Source organism: Ursus arctos, unplaced genomic scaffold (assembly GCF_023065955.2).
Source record: "Ursus arctos isolate Adak ecotype North America unplaced genomic scaffold, UrsArc2.0 scaffold_1, whole genome shotgun sequence".
Classification (NCBI taxonomy): Eukaryota; Metazoa; Chordata; class Mammalia; order Carnivora; family Ursidae; genus Ursus; species Ursus arctos.
In genome coordinates this window covers 3,956,133-3,971,559 of record NW_026622763.1, presented here as the reverse complement: position 1 = coordinate 3,971,559, position 15,427 = coordinate 3,956,133, and positions in this window count along the sequence as shown.

The window sequence follows — 15,427 nt, the reverse complement described above, 5'->3', positions numbered from 1 at the left end:
CGTGACGTGGCGTAGGTCTGTCGTGGTTGAGCTTGGGAGGGGTCCTCTCTGCCTCTTGGACATGAAAGCTTGTTTCCGTTGCTAGATTAGGGAAGTTTTCAGCTACAGTTTGTTCAAATATCTCTTCTAGACCTCTGTTTTTCTCCATCCCCTCAGGAATGCCGATGATTCTGACATTGGAACGTTTCATTGAGTCAGTATTCTCCCGTAACCTACATTCTTGAGATTGGATTTTTTTGAGCCAAGTTTCTATTTTAGCTTTCTCTTCTACTAACTCATCCTCCAATTCGCTGATATGTTCTTCTGCCTCATTCACCCTGGCCATCAGAGCCTTTAGTTTTGACTGCATTTGGCTCATAGAATTTTTAATTTCTGCCAGATTCACTCTCATTTCTGTCCTTAGAGATTCTATATTCTCATTGACATTTTCGTTAATACTTTTTTTCAAGTCTACACATCATCTTGACCATTGTTACTCTGAACTCCATTTCTGATAATTTGGTTATATCCATATCCATCTGTTCTGTGGCAGAGGCCACAGACTCACTGTCTTTTCTTTGCTGGGGGGGATTTCTCCTTCTAGTGATTCTGATGAGGAGAGGTTGCGGGGTTGTTCAGAGCCCAAATTATTGACCGGGACCCAGGCCGTGCCTCTTGTTTTATAGGGATCTTAGGGATGTGGGCTTCTTGATTTTTCAGCGTGCCTTCTGGGGGAGGGGCCAGCCACGCTGATACTCAGGCAACCCTGTTTGGATAGAGTCTCCATGTCCCCTGCGAGGGGGGATGGGGATGGGTACACTGTGAGCTGGTATTTCCAGGCTTTTGTTCTCTGGCAGCTTTCCCTGGCGGTTTGCTGTGCCTCTTCTGAGAGTCAGAGCAGCAGTGGCCGAATCTCAGCCTCTGTCTCAGAACAGAGGGATTGTGGCCCGTTCTCCACTGATGTTCTGGCCACTTTAACTCTGTTTCTGTTGGTGCTGCTCAACCCTGCAGCGTCCCGGGATGTGCGCCCCACACCTGGTGTCCCAGCCCTCACTTCCAGGGCCAGCGCATCTCTGTCCCTTGTGTTTCTAACACCGCCAGACGCCAGCCGCCCCCGTGCGCTCCCGGAGCTGCCGGTCTCAGTCTGGTTCCAGTGAGCACACTGGAGTTCGGTTTCAGTCTGGTCGCACGTGTTCCCTGGGTCATGGTCTCAGTCTGCTCTCTCATGGGTGCTGGTTCGTGAGTCCACCCACTCCCCCGTGCAGGTGGCTACTGCTTCCCGGCGCCCGAACACGGCAGCTCCCTCCCCCTTCTGTTTATCTTCCGATATCTGTGCACGTTTTCACGGCTCCCCGCTTCGTACCTCAATACTCAGCGCTGGAGATGTTCATTTGTAGAGATCCAGATGTATCTTCCTGCGTCTCAGGCTGATTCCATCGATGTTCAGGTTGGTCTGGTACCTATCCAACTTGACTCAGGGGACCAGCTGAAAAAGGGGTCCCCTACTCCTCCGCCATCTTAACTCCCCTGCCAATCTGTCTTTTTTTTTTTAAGATTTTATTTATTTATTTGACAGAGATAGAGACAGCCAGCGAGAGAGGGAACACAAGCAGGGGGAGTGGGAGAGGAAGAAGCAGGCTCATAGCAGAGGAGCCCGATGTGGAGCTCGATCCCACATAGCTGGGATCACGCCCTGAGCCGAAGGCAGACGTCCAACCGCTGGGCCACCCAGGCACCCCCCAATCTGTCTTTTAATTGATATATTTAAACCATTTATGTCTACAGTAATTGTTGTTATGTTAGGGCTTAAGTCTTCCATGTTATTTGTTTTGTGTTTGTTTCCTTTGTTTTTCATTCCTTTGCTACTCTTTTCTTGCCTTCCTGTGGGTTACCTGAACATTTTTTAGGATTCCACCTTGATTTACTGATATGAATATGATTTTAAAGTTTAGTCCAAGAAGCTCAAAGGAGGTGATTGTTATGCACATATCCAAATTAGAGATTTATGGATCATCAATCTTTCCAATATTTCAGTATTTCTCATATTTTTCTGTTTGTTCCTTCTGTTTCCTGTTCCTCTCTGTTCCTTTTTTCACGCTTGCCCCTGGGTTACTGGAACATTCTGGGGTGCCTATGTTACAATTTCTCTGTAGTTTCTTGAGTATGTCTCTATGTATATTTTTATTTTAGTGGTAGATCTTAGGCTGACATATACATACACAACTTATCACAGACTACTGGTACTGACATTTTAAGGCTGCAAAGAAAGTATAGAAAACTTACTTCCATTTCAGTACTTTTACCTTCCCCACCTTTAAAATATGGTTGTCATAAGTATTTCCTCTACCTATATTGAGCATCACATCAGATCATGCTATAATATTTACTTCAACCATCAAACACAAGTTAAAAAATTTATGAGAAGGATAACACTATATTTACCCCATTATTATTATTATTATCATTATTGTTTATTTTTTCTTACCCATTTCACCGTTCTTACTTTTTTCTTTTTTTGTTTAATGTTCCAAGATTCTTTCTGTTATCATTTCCTTCCTATTTGGAGATTGACCTTAGCCATTTTTTAGAAGTAGATCTACTCACGACAAATTTTAAGTGTTTCTCTGCCTAAGAGTGACTTCATTCCTACTCATTTCTAAAGGATATATTATCTGCGTGTAGTTTGGCATTGACAGCTCTTTTCTTTCAGCACTTGAAAAAGGTTGTATCACTTCCTTTAATCTCCTTGGATTCAGATAAGAAATTTGCTGTCTTTATTGCTGGAGAGGATGTGGAGAAAGGGGATCCCTCCTACATTGTTGGTGGGAATGCAAGTTGGTACAGCCACTCTGGAAAACAGTGTGGAGGTCCCTTAAAAAGTTAAAAATTGAGCTACCCTATGGCCCAGCCATTGCACTACTGGGTATTTACCCCAAAGATACAGACGTAGTGAAGAGAAGGGCCATATGCACCCCAATGTTCATAGCAGCATTGTCCACAATAGCTAAATCGTGGAAGGAACCGACATGCCCTTCAACAGATGACTGGATTAAGAAGTTGTGGTCCATATATACAATGGAATATTACTCAGCCATCAGAAAGAACGAGTTCTCAACATTTGCTGCAACATGGACGGCACTGGAGGAGATAATGGTGAGTGAAATAAGTCAAGCAGAGAAAGACAATTATCATATCGTTTCTCTCATGTATGGAACATAAGAACTAGGAAGATCGGTAGGGGAAGAAAGGGATAAAGAAAGGGGGGTAATCAGAAGGGGGAATGAAGCATGAGAGACTATGGACTCTGAGAAACAAACTGAAGGTCTCAGAGGGGAGGGAGGTGGGGGAATGGGATGGGCTGGTGATGGGTAGTAAGGAGGGCACGTATTGCATGGTGCACTGGGTGTTATATGCAACTAATGAATCATCGAACTTTACATCAGAAACCAGGGATGTACTGTATGGTTACTAACATAATATAATAAAAAAACATTAAAAGAAAAGAAATTTGCTGTCTTTTGAAAGGTTTTACTATAGGCAATGAATTATTTCTTTCTAGCCACTTTCACGATTTTTTCTTGTCTTTACTTTTCAGTTTGATTATGATATGTCTTGGGTGGATTTTTTTAGGTTTTCCCTTTTTGAGATTTATTAACTTCTTGGATGATTAGGTTTATTCTTTTTTCCCAAATTTTGGCAATATTCAACCATTATGCTTCCAAATATATATGTTTTTAGTTCCACACTTTCTCTTCTCTTCTTGGGACTTCAATAACACAAGAGTTAGATCCTTTGTTACTGTCCTATAGGTCTCTGAGGCTTTCTGTTCATTTTTTTCCCATCTCTTTTTCTTTGTTGGCCAGACTGAATAAATCCCATTTTTAAAAAAAGATTAATTCATTTATTTTAGAGAGAGAGAGAGCATACAAGCAGGGGGAGGGATAGAGGGAGAGGGAGAGAGCCTCAGGCAGATTCCTGGCTGAGCGTGGAGCTCGATGCAGGGCTTGATCTCATGACCTTGAGATCATGACCTGAGCCAAAATCAAGAATTGGCCATTTAACAGAGTCACCCAGGTGCCACTAGATTGAATAAATTCTATTGATCTCTTTTCGATATTCTTTCATATCTCATCTGTGATCTATTATTGAGCCCATCCAGTGAATTTTTAATTTTGATTATTTAATTCTTTTTTTTTAAAGATTTTATTTATTTATTCGACAGAGAGAGAGACACCAGCGAGAGAGGGAACACAAGCAGGGGGAGTGGGAGAGGAAGAAGCAGGCTCATAGCAGAGGAGCCTGATGTGGGGCTCGATCCCATAACGCCAGGATCACGCCCTGAGCCGAAGGCAGACGCTTAACCGCTGTGCCACCCAGGCGCCCCTGATTATTTAATTCTTAAATTCTATAATTCCCCTCTGGTTCTTTTTATATCTTCTATTTCTTTACTGAGATTTTTAAATTTTATGTGTTTCAAAAGTATTCATAATTGCTTATTGAAGCATTTTTATGATGGCTGTTTCAAAATCTTTGTCGGATAATTCTAACACCTGAGTCATGTCAGTGTTGTCATTTGTTGTTTGTATTTTCCCCATCCAGTTGTGATTTTCCTGGTTCTTGCTATGATGAGTGATTTTTTTTTATTGTATCCTGGACATTGTGGGTATTATGTTATGAGACTCTAGATCCTATTGAAATGGTCTATTTTAGCAAATAGTTATTCTTTTTAGGTTAGTATGCTGGTCTTGGCCTACTTTTGTGGGCTGTGGTTCCAACAACAATTTCATTTCTGAGTCCTTGCAATGCTATTCTGGTCCACTTTGTATGTGTGCTATTCAAAGGCTGCTCTGAAAACCTGGGTCAATCAGCTGTCTGCCTAAAATATCCTACATAGGTTTAGAGGATCCCTTTCCCCAGTTCTGTTCTCTCCAAAATCCTCCCACCATTTCCTAGTTTGGAGAGTGAGGGGCATTGCTTACCACTGCTAGGTCCAAACTTCCTACATGTTTTCCACTGATGCTACCCACAGGGGAGGAATCTCTGGGGCTTCAGAGGCTGCTGAGTGGTGGGTGGAAGTCCAGACCCTCCCCCCCACTCCTGCCTTGGTTAACAGAGCTGGCAGGGGGGAAGAAAATACAGGTTTTCTGCTGTTTCTGTGCTGCCTTGGGCTATCTGCTACCATTGATGGGAGGCTACAGTCCACATAGTCTCTGCTGATGCCATGCCTGGAGGGGAGGAAAGCATTCCATCCAGGGCCACCAGCTGCTACTGGGCAGGGGGAAGTCTCTCTATTCATTCGTCCCTGACTGCATGTTGACAGGGCAGCGAAGTGCCATCTTCTAGCCTGGCCGGCCTCTTGGCTACCATTGCGTTGCCAATCTGCCTTCCATCTTTCAGAGTCCTTGTTTTGGACTGAATGTTTGTGCCTTTTCGAAATTCATATGTTGAAGTCCTAATTCCCAGTAGGATGGTATTTGGAGGTGGAGCTTCTGGGAGGTGATTAGATTTAGATGAGGTCATGAGGGTGGAGCCTGCGTGATGGGATTAGTGCCCTTTCACAACTAAGAAGAGACACCAGAGCTCTGTCTCTCTTCATAAGCGTGCACTGAGGAAGACCATATAAGAATGCATCAAGAAGGCAGCCATCTGCAACTCAGGCAGAGGGCTCTTAGCAGACATTGAGTCAGCCAGCACCTTGATCTTGGACTTCCCTGCCTCTGGAACTGTGAGAAATGAAAGTCTGTTGTTTAAGCCACCCAATCTGTGGTATTCTGCTGTGGCAGTGTGAGCTGACTGAGACATGCCTCCTATGATCGTCAGCTGTGTTATGTCCAGGGTTTTAATTGTACTTAGTGGAAGAAACTGGAAGAAATGTTGTCTATGTCATATTATCTGGAATGCTGTTGAAGCTTCCTTGACAGAGAAGAAGTTCTTGATTTTTATAAAATCAGATTTATGGATTTTTTTCCTGGTTATAGTTCATGCTCTTTGTGTTATATTTAAGGCATTTGCCAAATCCAAGATTACTGTCTTATTTATTGCTGCATAAATAACCTCCAAACTTAGCAGCTTCAAACAATGAACATTTATTATTGTCACCTGGTTCAGGAATTTGGGAGCACCCTGGCTGGGTGGTTCTGGCTCAGTCTCTCATGAGGGAGTGCTGCCTTCTCCACAGGACTACCTCATGACATGGCAGCTGGCTTCCCCCAGAGTGAATACAGAGACAGGGATGGGCGGGTGGGTCGGGAGGGGGAAAACCCAAGATGGAAACCACAGTCTTAAATAGTCTAATCCTGGAAACAACATTCTATCACTTCTGCCATATTCTGTTTGCTGGAAGTGATTGACTAAGTCTGTCTCACATTTAGGGAGAGAAAAACTTCACATCTTGAAAGAAGGAAGATCAGAGAGTTTGTGAACATCTTTTAAAAACCAACACGACCACTAAATTTTCCTCCTGTTTCCTTCTAGAAATTTTGCACATTTAGCTCTTACATTTAGCCCTATGATCCATTCCAAGTTAATTTTTGTATATGGTGTGAGGTAAATATTGAGATCCTTCCCCTCTCCTCCCCTCCCCATCCTTCCCCCTCCTCCTTCCCTTTCCCTCTCCTCTCTTCCCCACCACCCTCCTACTCCTTTTTCTTCTTGTATATGGCTATTTGTTGAAAAAGATGACGTTTTCTCCATTGAATTGCCTTGACATCTTTGTTGATAATTAGTTGACCACATACCCGTGGGTCTATTTTGTTCCATTTACCTATGTATCTATCTCCATATCCATATCACAGTGTCAATTGCTGTGGCTTTCTGAAATCAAGTAGTATCAATTTTTTAGTTCTTTTTCAGAGATATTTTGGCTATTTTAGGTCCTTTGCATTTCCACATAAATTTTAGAATTACCTTGTCAATTGCTACAAAAAAAAGCTCGCTGAGATTTTGATTAGGACTGCATTAATCTTTGATCAATTTGGGGGAGAACTGACACTTTAACAGTACTGCGTCTTCAAACCCAGGAACACAGTTTATCTCTCCATTTGTGTAAGTCTTCTTGATCTCAGCAGTGTTTTGTGGTTTATAGTGTATGGGTCTTTCTTGCACATCTTTTGTCATATTGGTGGGGACTGGAGGTACCAAAGAACCAGAGCCAGAGAGCCAGGCATGTCTCTTCAGAATGAAGTTTGGGTCGTGAAGATAAACTTTCCATCTCTTGCCCAGCCTAGCCCAGCAATAGTCATGAGGGAAATGCTAGATGGTTGAAGGAATGAAAGAATGAACAAATGGGTATATTTCTGGGGCTAAAGTTCACAAGTTGGCTGCTGAAGTCTGGACTGATAGAATAATCCTCAGCCTGGACCTTCAGATGGGTTCTGATATATCTACATAGTGACTGCTAGTTAGAAAGGGGTTGGGGTCCCCAACTGAGTTTGGGTCAGATCACTGAGCTAACCGTTGCCTGATTTCCCAGGTGTGAGGTCTTTGAACTCTCCAAGGAAGTCATCTTCCTTGGGCTCTATTGTGGCAGCTTAGTTGGCAGGCATGGTGCCAGGCACCTTACAGGTGTTAATTCCAGCTTATGAGAACCCACTTAGGTAGTGCTGTTTTAATCCCCATTTTGACAGATGAGGAAACCGAGACACCAAAGTTAAGGAGCTTGCTCACAATTACACAGCTGGTAGGAGGTGGGTGTTTAACAAATGCTTGTTGTACCCAGATATGCCTAAAAACATGAGCCAATACATAGAAAATGTGGTGTAGTACACATCTGAATTACATTCTTCTGAAATTTTAAATGCTGAACTATGTCTTATGCAAAGAAGAGTGTACAAAACACATCTGTGCAGTCTAAAGATTCATAATAAAACAAGGTATCTCACCTAGATTGAAAAGGAGAACATTACAAGTAATTTAGAAGAAACTCCTCCCCTCGTCGTGTGCCCCTCCCTGATCCTGGCCCCCACTCTCCCTGCTAGAAGTTGTCATATTTCTAAAATTTGTTTTAATCAATCCTTTGCTTTTCTTTATAGTTTTCCTTCTGCATATATACTGTATTTTTAAATTCATTTTTATCTTTTAAATTTTATTTAAATTCAATTAGTTAACATATAGTATATTATTAGTTTCAGAGGTAGAGTTCAGTGACTCATCAGTTGTATATAACACCCACTGCTCATTACATCACATGCCCTCCTTAATGCCCATCCCCCAGTTACCCCATCCCCCCCTCCAGCAACCCTGTTTGTTTCCTGGAGTTCAGCCTCTCTTATGGTTTGCCTCCCTCTCTGATTTCATCTTATTTTATTTTTTCCCTCCCTTCACCTATGATCCTCTGTTTGGTTTCTTAAATTCCACAGATGAGTGAGATCATATGATAATTGTCTTCCTCTGATTGACTTACTTTGCTTAGTGTATGCACTTTATTATTTATTTATTTTTATTTATTTATTTATTTATTTATTTTTACTTTTTAAAGATTTTATTTATTTGACAGAGAGAGACACAGCGAGAGAGGGAACACAAGCAGGGAGAGTGGGAGAGGGAGAAGCAGGCTTCTCACTGAACAGGGAGCCTGATGCAGGACTGGATCCCAGGACCCAGGGATCATGACCTGAGCTGAAGGCAGACGCTTAACCACTGAGCCACCCAGACGCCCCTAGTGTATGTACTTTAAAGCAATGTATTAGTCGAACAACATGAAATTGAATATAGACGATTTTAGGGGAGGGGGCAAAGATGGCAGAGGAGTAGGGGACCCTTTTTTCAGCTGGTTCCCTGTATTGAGCTGGATATCTACCAGACCATCCTGAACACCCATGAAATCAGTCTGAAACGCAGGAAGATACATCTGGATCTCTACAAACGAACATCTCCAGTGCTGAGTATTGAGGTACGAAGCGGGGAGCCATGAAGCTGCGCACAGATATCGGAAGATAAATGGAAGGGGGAGGGAGCCGCCAGGTTCGGGCACTGGGAAGCGGTAGCCACCTGCACTGAGGAGCGGGCTGGACTCGCAGACCGGCACCCTCGAGAAAGCAGACTGAGACCGTGAGCCGGGGAACGCACGTGCAGCCAGACTGAAAACCAGAGCTCTGGAGCGCTCACTCCAACTAGACTGAAACCAGGACCTCGGGAGCGTGCCTGCGACCAGACGGAAAACCGGAGCTCCAGAGTGCTTGGGAACCACACTGAAACAGGGAGCTCGGGACCATGCATGGGAACTAGGGGCAGCTGGCAGTGTTAAAAGCACAAAGGACAGGGATGTGCCAGCCCTGGAAGTGAGGGCTGGGAGAGTGGCTGTGGGGCACACAACCCAGGTTGCTGTGGGGTTTTTGGCAGCACTGACAGAGTTAAAGAGGCCAGGAGAGCTCAGTGTAGAGCAGACTGCGATCTCTCTGTTCTGAGATAGAGGCTGGGATTTGGCCACTGCTGCTCTGACTCTCAGAAGAACCACAGAAAACCGCCAGGGAAAGCCGCCAGAGAAAAAAAGCCCGGAAATACCGGCTCACATTGTGCCCATCCCCATCCCCCTTCACAGGGGACAGGGCGACTCTACCCAAACAGGGTTGCCTGAATATCAGCGTGGCAGGCCCCTCCCCCAGAAGGCAGGCTGAAAAATCAAGAAGCCTACATGCCTAAGGTCTCTATACAACAAATGCACACTGCCTGGGTCATGCCTTGGGCACTGAGCAACCCCACAACCGCTCCTCATCAGAATGACGAGAAGGAGGAACCCTCAGCAAAGAAAGGACACAGAGACTGTGGCCTCTGCCACAGAAATAATAGATAGGGATATAACCAAATTGTCAGAAATGGAGTTCAGAGTAACAATGGTGAAGATGATGTGTAGGCTTGAAAAAAGTATTAACGAAAATAATGAGAATATAGAATCTCTAAGGGTGGAAATGAGAGCGAATCTGGCAGAAATTAAAAATTCTATGAATCAAATGCAGTCTAAACTAGATGCTCTGATGGCCAGGGTAAATGAGGCAGAAGAATGAATTAGTGAACTGGAGAATGGGATGGTAGAAGAAAAAGTTAAAAAAGAAACTTGGCTCAAAAAAATCCAATCTCAAGAATGTAGAATACAGGAGATTACTGACTTAATGAACCATTTCAGTGTCAGAATCATTGGCATCCCTGAGTGGGTGGAGAAAGAGAGAGGTCTAGAAGAGATATTTGAACAAATTGTAGCTGAGAACTTCCCTAATCTAGCAAAGGAAACAAGCATTCGTGTCCAAGAGGCAGAAAGGACTCCTCCCAAGGTCAATGAGGACAGGCCTACACCACGTGACATCATAGTGCAATTCACAAATATTAGATCCAGGGATACAATCTTGAAAGCAGCCAGTGGGAAGAGAATCCTTATGTACAGAGGGAAGAATATCAGAATAATGTCAGACCTGTCTACAGAGACCTGGCAGGTCAGGAAGGGTAGCAAGGTATTTTCAAAGCTCTAACTGAGAAGAACATGCAGCCAAGGATCCTTTATCCAGCAAGGCTGTCATTCAGAATTGATGGAGAGATAAGGACCTTCCAAGACCAGCAGAAACTGAATGAATTTGTGACCACCAAGACAGCCCTACAAGAGATATTAAGGGGGGGGGTTCTATAAAAGTAAAAAGGCAACAAGAGTGACACAGAACAGAAATTTACAATCTATAGAAACAAAGACTTCATAGGCAACATGACATCATTAAAATCATATTTCTCAATAATCACTCTCAATGTGAATGGCCTAAATGCATCCATAAATGACACAGGGTTGCAGATTGGATAAAAAGACATGATCCATCCATTTGCTGTCTACAAGAGACTCATCTTGAACCTAAAGATACATCCAGACTGAAAGTGAAGGAATGGAAAACCATTTTTCATGCCAATGGACCTCAAAAGAAAGCTAGGGTAGCAATTCTCATATCAGACAGATTAGATTTTAAACTAAAGACTGTTGTTAGAGATACAGAAGGACACTATATTATTCTTAAAGGATGTATCCAACAAGTGGATATGACAATTATAAATATCTATGCCCCCAACAGGGGAGCAGCTAGATAGACAAGCCAACTCTTAACCAGAATACAGAGACATATCGATAATAATACGTTAATAGTAGGGGACCTCAACACTCCACTATCAGCAATAGACAGATCACCTAAGCAGAAAATCAACAAAGAAACAATGGCTTGGAATGACATACTGGACCAGATGGACCTCATAGATATATACAGAACACTACACCCCAGAACAACAGAATACTCAATCTTTTTGAATGCACATGGAACTTTCTCCAGAATAGACCATATACTGGGTCACAAAACAGGTCTCAACTGATACCAAAAGACTGAGATTATTCCCTGCATATTCTCAGATCACAATGCTTTGAACCTGGAACTCAACCACAAGGAAAAATTTGGAAGAAACTCAAACACTTGGAAACTAAGAACCATCCTGCTCAGGAATGATTGCATAAACAAGGTAATTAAGAAGGAGATTAAACAATTTTTGGAGCCCAATGAAAATGAAAACACATCGGTCCAAAACCTATGGGACACTGCAAAGGCAGTCCTAAGGGGAAAATACATAGCCATCCAAGCCTCACTCAAAAGAATAGAAAAATCTAAAATGCAGTTTTTATATTCTCACCTCAAGAAGCTGGAGCTAGAACAGAGCAGGCCTGACCCATGCATGAGAAAACAGGTGATCAAGATTAGAGCAGAGATCAATGAATTAGAAACCAGGAGCACAGTAGAGCAGATCAACAGAACTAGAAGCTGGTTCTTTGAAACAATAAATAAGATCAATAAGCCACTCGCCAGACTTATTCAAAAGAATAGAGAAAGGACCCCAATTTATAAAATTAAGAATGAAAGGGGAGAGATCACGACCAACACCAATGAAACAGGAAGGATCATGAGAAACTTTTATCAACAACTTTATGCCAATAAATTAAATAATCTGGGAGAAATGGATGCCTTCCTGGAAACCTATAAACTACCAAGATTGAAACAGGAAGAAATTGGTTATTTAAACAGACCGATTAATTATGATGAGATTGAAGCAGTGATCAAAAACGTCCCCCAAAACAAGAGTCCAGGGCCTGACGGATTCCCCGGGGAATTCTACCAAACATTCAAAAAGAAATAATACCTATTCTTCTGAAGCTGTTTCCAAAAGTAGAAACAGAAGGAAAACTACCAAACTCATTCTATGAGGCCAGTATTACCTTGATCCCCAAACCAGGCAAAGACCCCATCAAAAAGGAGAATTACAGACTGATATCCCTGATGAATATGGACGCCAAAATTCTCAACAAGATCCTACCGAATAGGATCCAACAGTACATAAAAAGGATTATCTATCAAGACCAAGTGGGATTCATCCCTGGGATGCAAGGGCAATTTGACATTCACAAATCGATCAGTGTGATAGGTCATATCAACAAGGAAAGAGTCAAGAACCATACAACCCTCTCAATTCATGCAGAAAAAGCATTTGACAAAATACAGAATCCTTTCCTGATTAAACATTTCAGAGTGTAGGGATAGAGCGTACATTCCTCAATTTCATAAAAACCATCTATGAAAAGCCTACAGTGAATATCATTCTCAATGAGGAAAAGCTGAAAGTCTTTCCCTTAAGACCAGGAATGTGACAAGGATGCCCACTCTCGCCACTATTATTCAACATAGTACTAGAAGTCCTTGCAACAGCAATCAGACAACAAAAAGGGATAAAATGTATCCAAATCAGCAAAGAAGGAGTCAAACTGTCTCTTTTCGCAGATGACATGATATTCTGTATGGAAAACCCAAAAGACTCCACCCCCAAACTACTAGAACTTATAAAGCAATTCAGTAATGTGGCGGGATACAAAATCAGTGTTCAGAAATCAGTTGCATTTCTATACACGAACAATGAGACTGAAGAAAGAGAAATTCGGGGATCAATTCCGTTTACAATAGCAGCAAAAATCATATGTTAGTTATCTCGGAATTTACTTAACCAGAGACGTAAATGATCTATATTCTAGAAACTACAAATCACTCTTGAAAGACATTGAAGAAGACACAAAAAGATGGAAAAATATTCCATGTTCATGGATCAGAAGAATAAACATAGTTAAAATGTCCATGCTACCCGGAGCAATCTACACTTTCAATGCCATGCTGATGAAAATACCAATGACATTTTTCAAAGAACGGAACAAACAGCCGTTAAATTTGTGTGGAACCAGAAAAGGCCCCGAATCGCCAAGGAATTGTTGAAAAGGAAAAACAAAGTTGGGGGCATCACGTTGCCGGATTTCAAGCTGTACAACAAAGCTGTGATCACAAAGACAGCATGGTACTGGCACAAAAACAGACACATAGACCAATGGAACAGAATAAAGAACCTAGAAATGGACCCTTGGCTCTTTGGGCAACTAATCTTTGACAAAGCAGGAAAAAACATGCAGTGGAGAAAAGACAGTCTCTTCAATAAATGGTGCTGGGAAAATTGGACAGGTGCTGGGAAAATTGGACAGCTACAGGCAAAAGAATGAAACTTGACCACTCTCTCACACAATACACAAAGATAAACTCCAAATGGATGAAAGACCTCGATGTGTGACAGGAATCTACCAAAATCATAGAGGAGAACATAGACTGCAACCTCTTTGACATTAGCCACAGCAACTTTTTTCATGACAGATCTCCAAAGGCAAGAGAAACAAAAGAAAAAATGAACTTCTGGGGGATTCATGAAGATAAAAACCTTCTGCACGGTCAAGAAAACAGTAAAAAAAAGCTAACGGCAGCCCACGGAATGGGAGAATATATTTGCAAATGACACTGCAGATAAAAGACTGGTATCCAAAATCTACAAAGAACTTCTCAAACTCAATACACGAGAGACAAATAAAGAAATGGGCAGAAGATATGAACAGACACTTTTCCAACGAAGACATACAAATGGCCAAGAGACATATGAAAAATGTTCAAAATCTTTAGCCATCAGGGCAATTCAAATCAAAACCACATTGAGATACCACCTTACGCCAGTTAGAATGGCAAAAATGGGCAAGGCAAGAGACAACGACTGTTGGAGAGGATGTGGAGAAAGGGGATCCCTCCTACATTGCTGGTGGGAATGTAAGTTGGTACAGCCACTCTGGAAAACAGTGTGGAGGTCCCTTAAAAAGTTAAAAATTGAGCTACCCTATGACCCAGCCATTGCACTACTGGGTATTTACCCCGAAAATACAGACATAGTGAAGAGAAGGGCCATATGTGCCCCAATGTTCATAGCAGCATTGTCCACAATAGCTAAATTGTGGAAGAAGCTGAGATGCCCTTCAACAGAAGACTGGATTAAGAAGATGTGGTCCATATATACAATGGAATATTACTCAGCCATCAAAAAGGATTACCCAACATTTGATGCAACATGGACGGTACTGGAGGAGATAATGCTAAGTGAAATAAGTCAAGCAGAGAAAGACAATTATCATATGGTTTCATTCATTTATGGAACATAAGAAATTGCAGGAAGATCGGTAGGAGAAGAAGGGAAGAATAAAGGGGGGTAAACAGAAAGGGGAATGAAGCACGAGAGACTATGGACTCTGGGAAACTGACTGAGGGCTTCAGAGGGGAGGCGGGTGGGGGACTGGGATAGGCTGGTGATGGGTATTAAGGAGGGCACGTATTGCATGGTGCACTGGGTGTTGTGCGCAACTAATGAATCATCGAACTTTACATCAAAATCTAGGGATGTACTGTATGGTGACTAACATAATAAAAATTGTTATGAAAAAAAGAATATAGACGATTTCACATGGTTTAACCCACACATTTTCAAGGAGGCAATATTATTTTATGGAGGTGAAAATTGGTTCTTGTTTGGGGACAGGCAAAAAAAAAAAAAACTTAGATAATACAGTGATTGTGGCGCCCTGACCACAATATATGAACAGATATATAGTGTATTTGTGGAATTACAATTTCATAGGTCAGCATTTTAAGGAAAGAAATCACTAAAAAGTCTCTTTTGGAAGGTGATAATGAAATATAGGTTGAGATATACTGTCTTAGCATTATTTAGTTTTACCAGTTTTTTGAACTTTATGTAAATAAGCTTTTGTAAATCCTATGCATGTGTCAGGTGTGTGGACATTCAATTTTGGGAATCACTCATGTGTGTGCAGCCATTCCTCTTCCTTGCTGTGTACTAGGCCACATGAGGACCTGCCAGCCTGTTCACCCTTTCCCTCTCCAGTAAATGACCATGTGGGTTGTTTTCAGGGTTTTTTTGTTTTTTGTTTTTTTTGTTTTGCTATTACAAACGTTCTTTTACACGGGTCCCAGTGCCCTTGTGTTTGCGTTTCCCTTGCGTATACACGTGAAGGATAGGTGTCCCGGGCCATAGGAAAGGCCCTCTGTTAGATTCCCACCTTTATTAAATG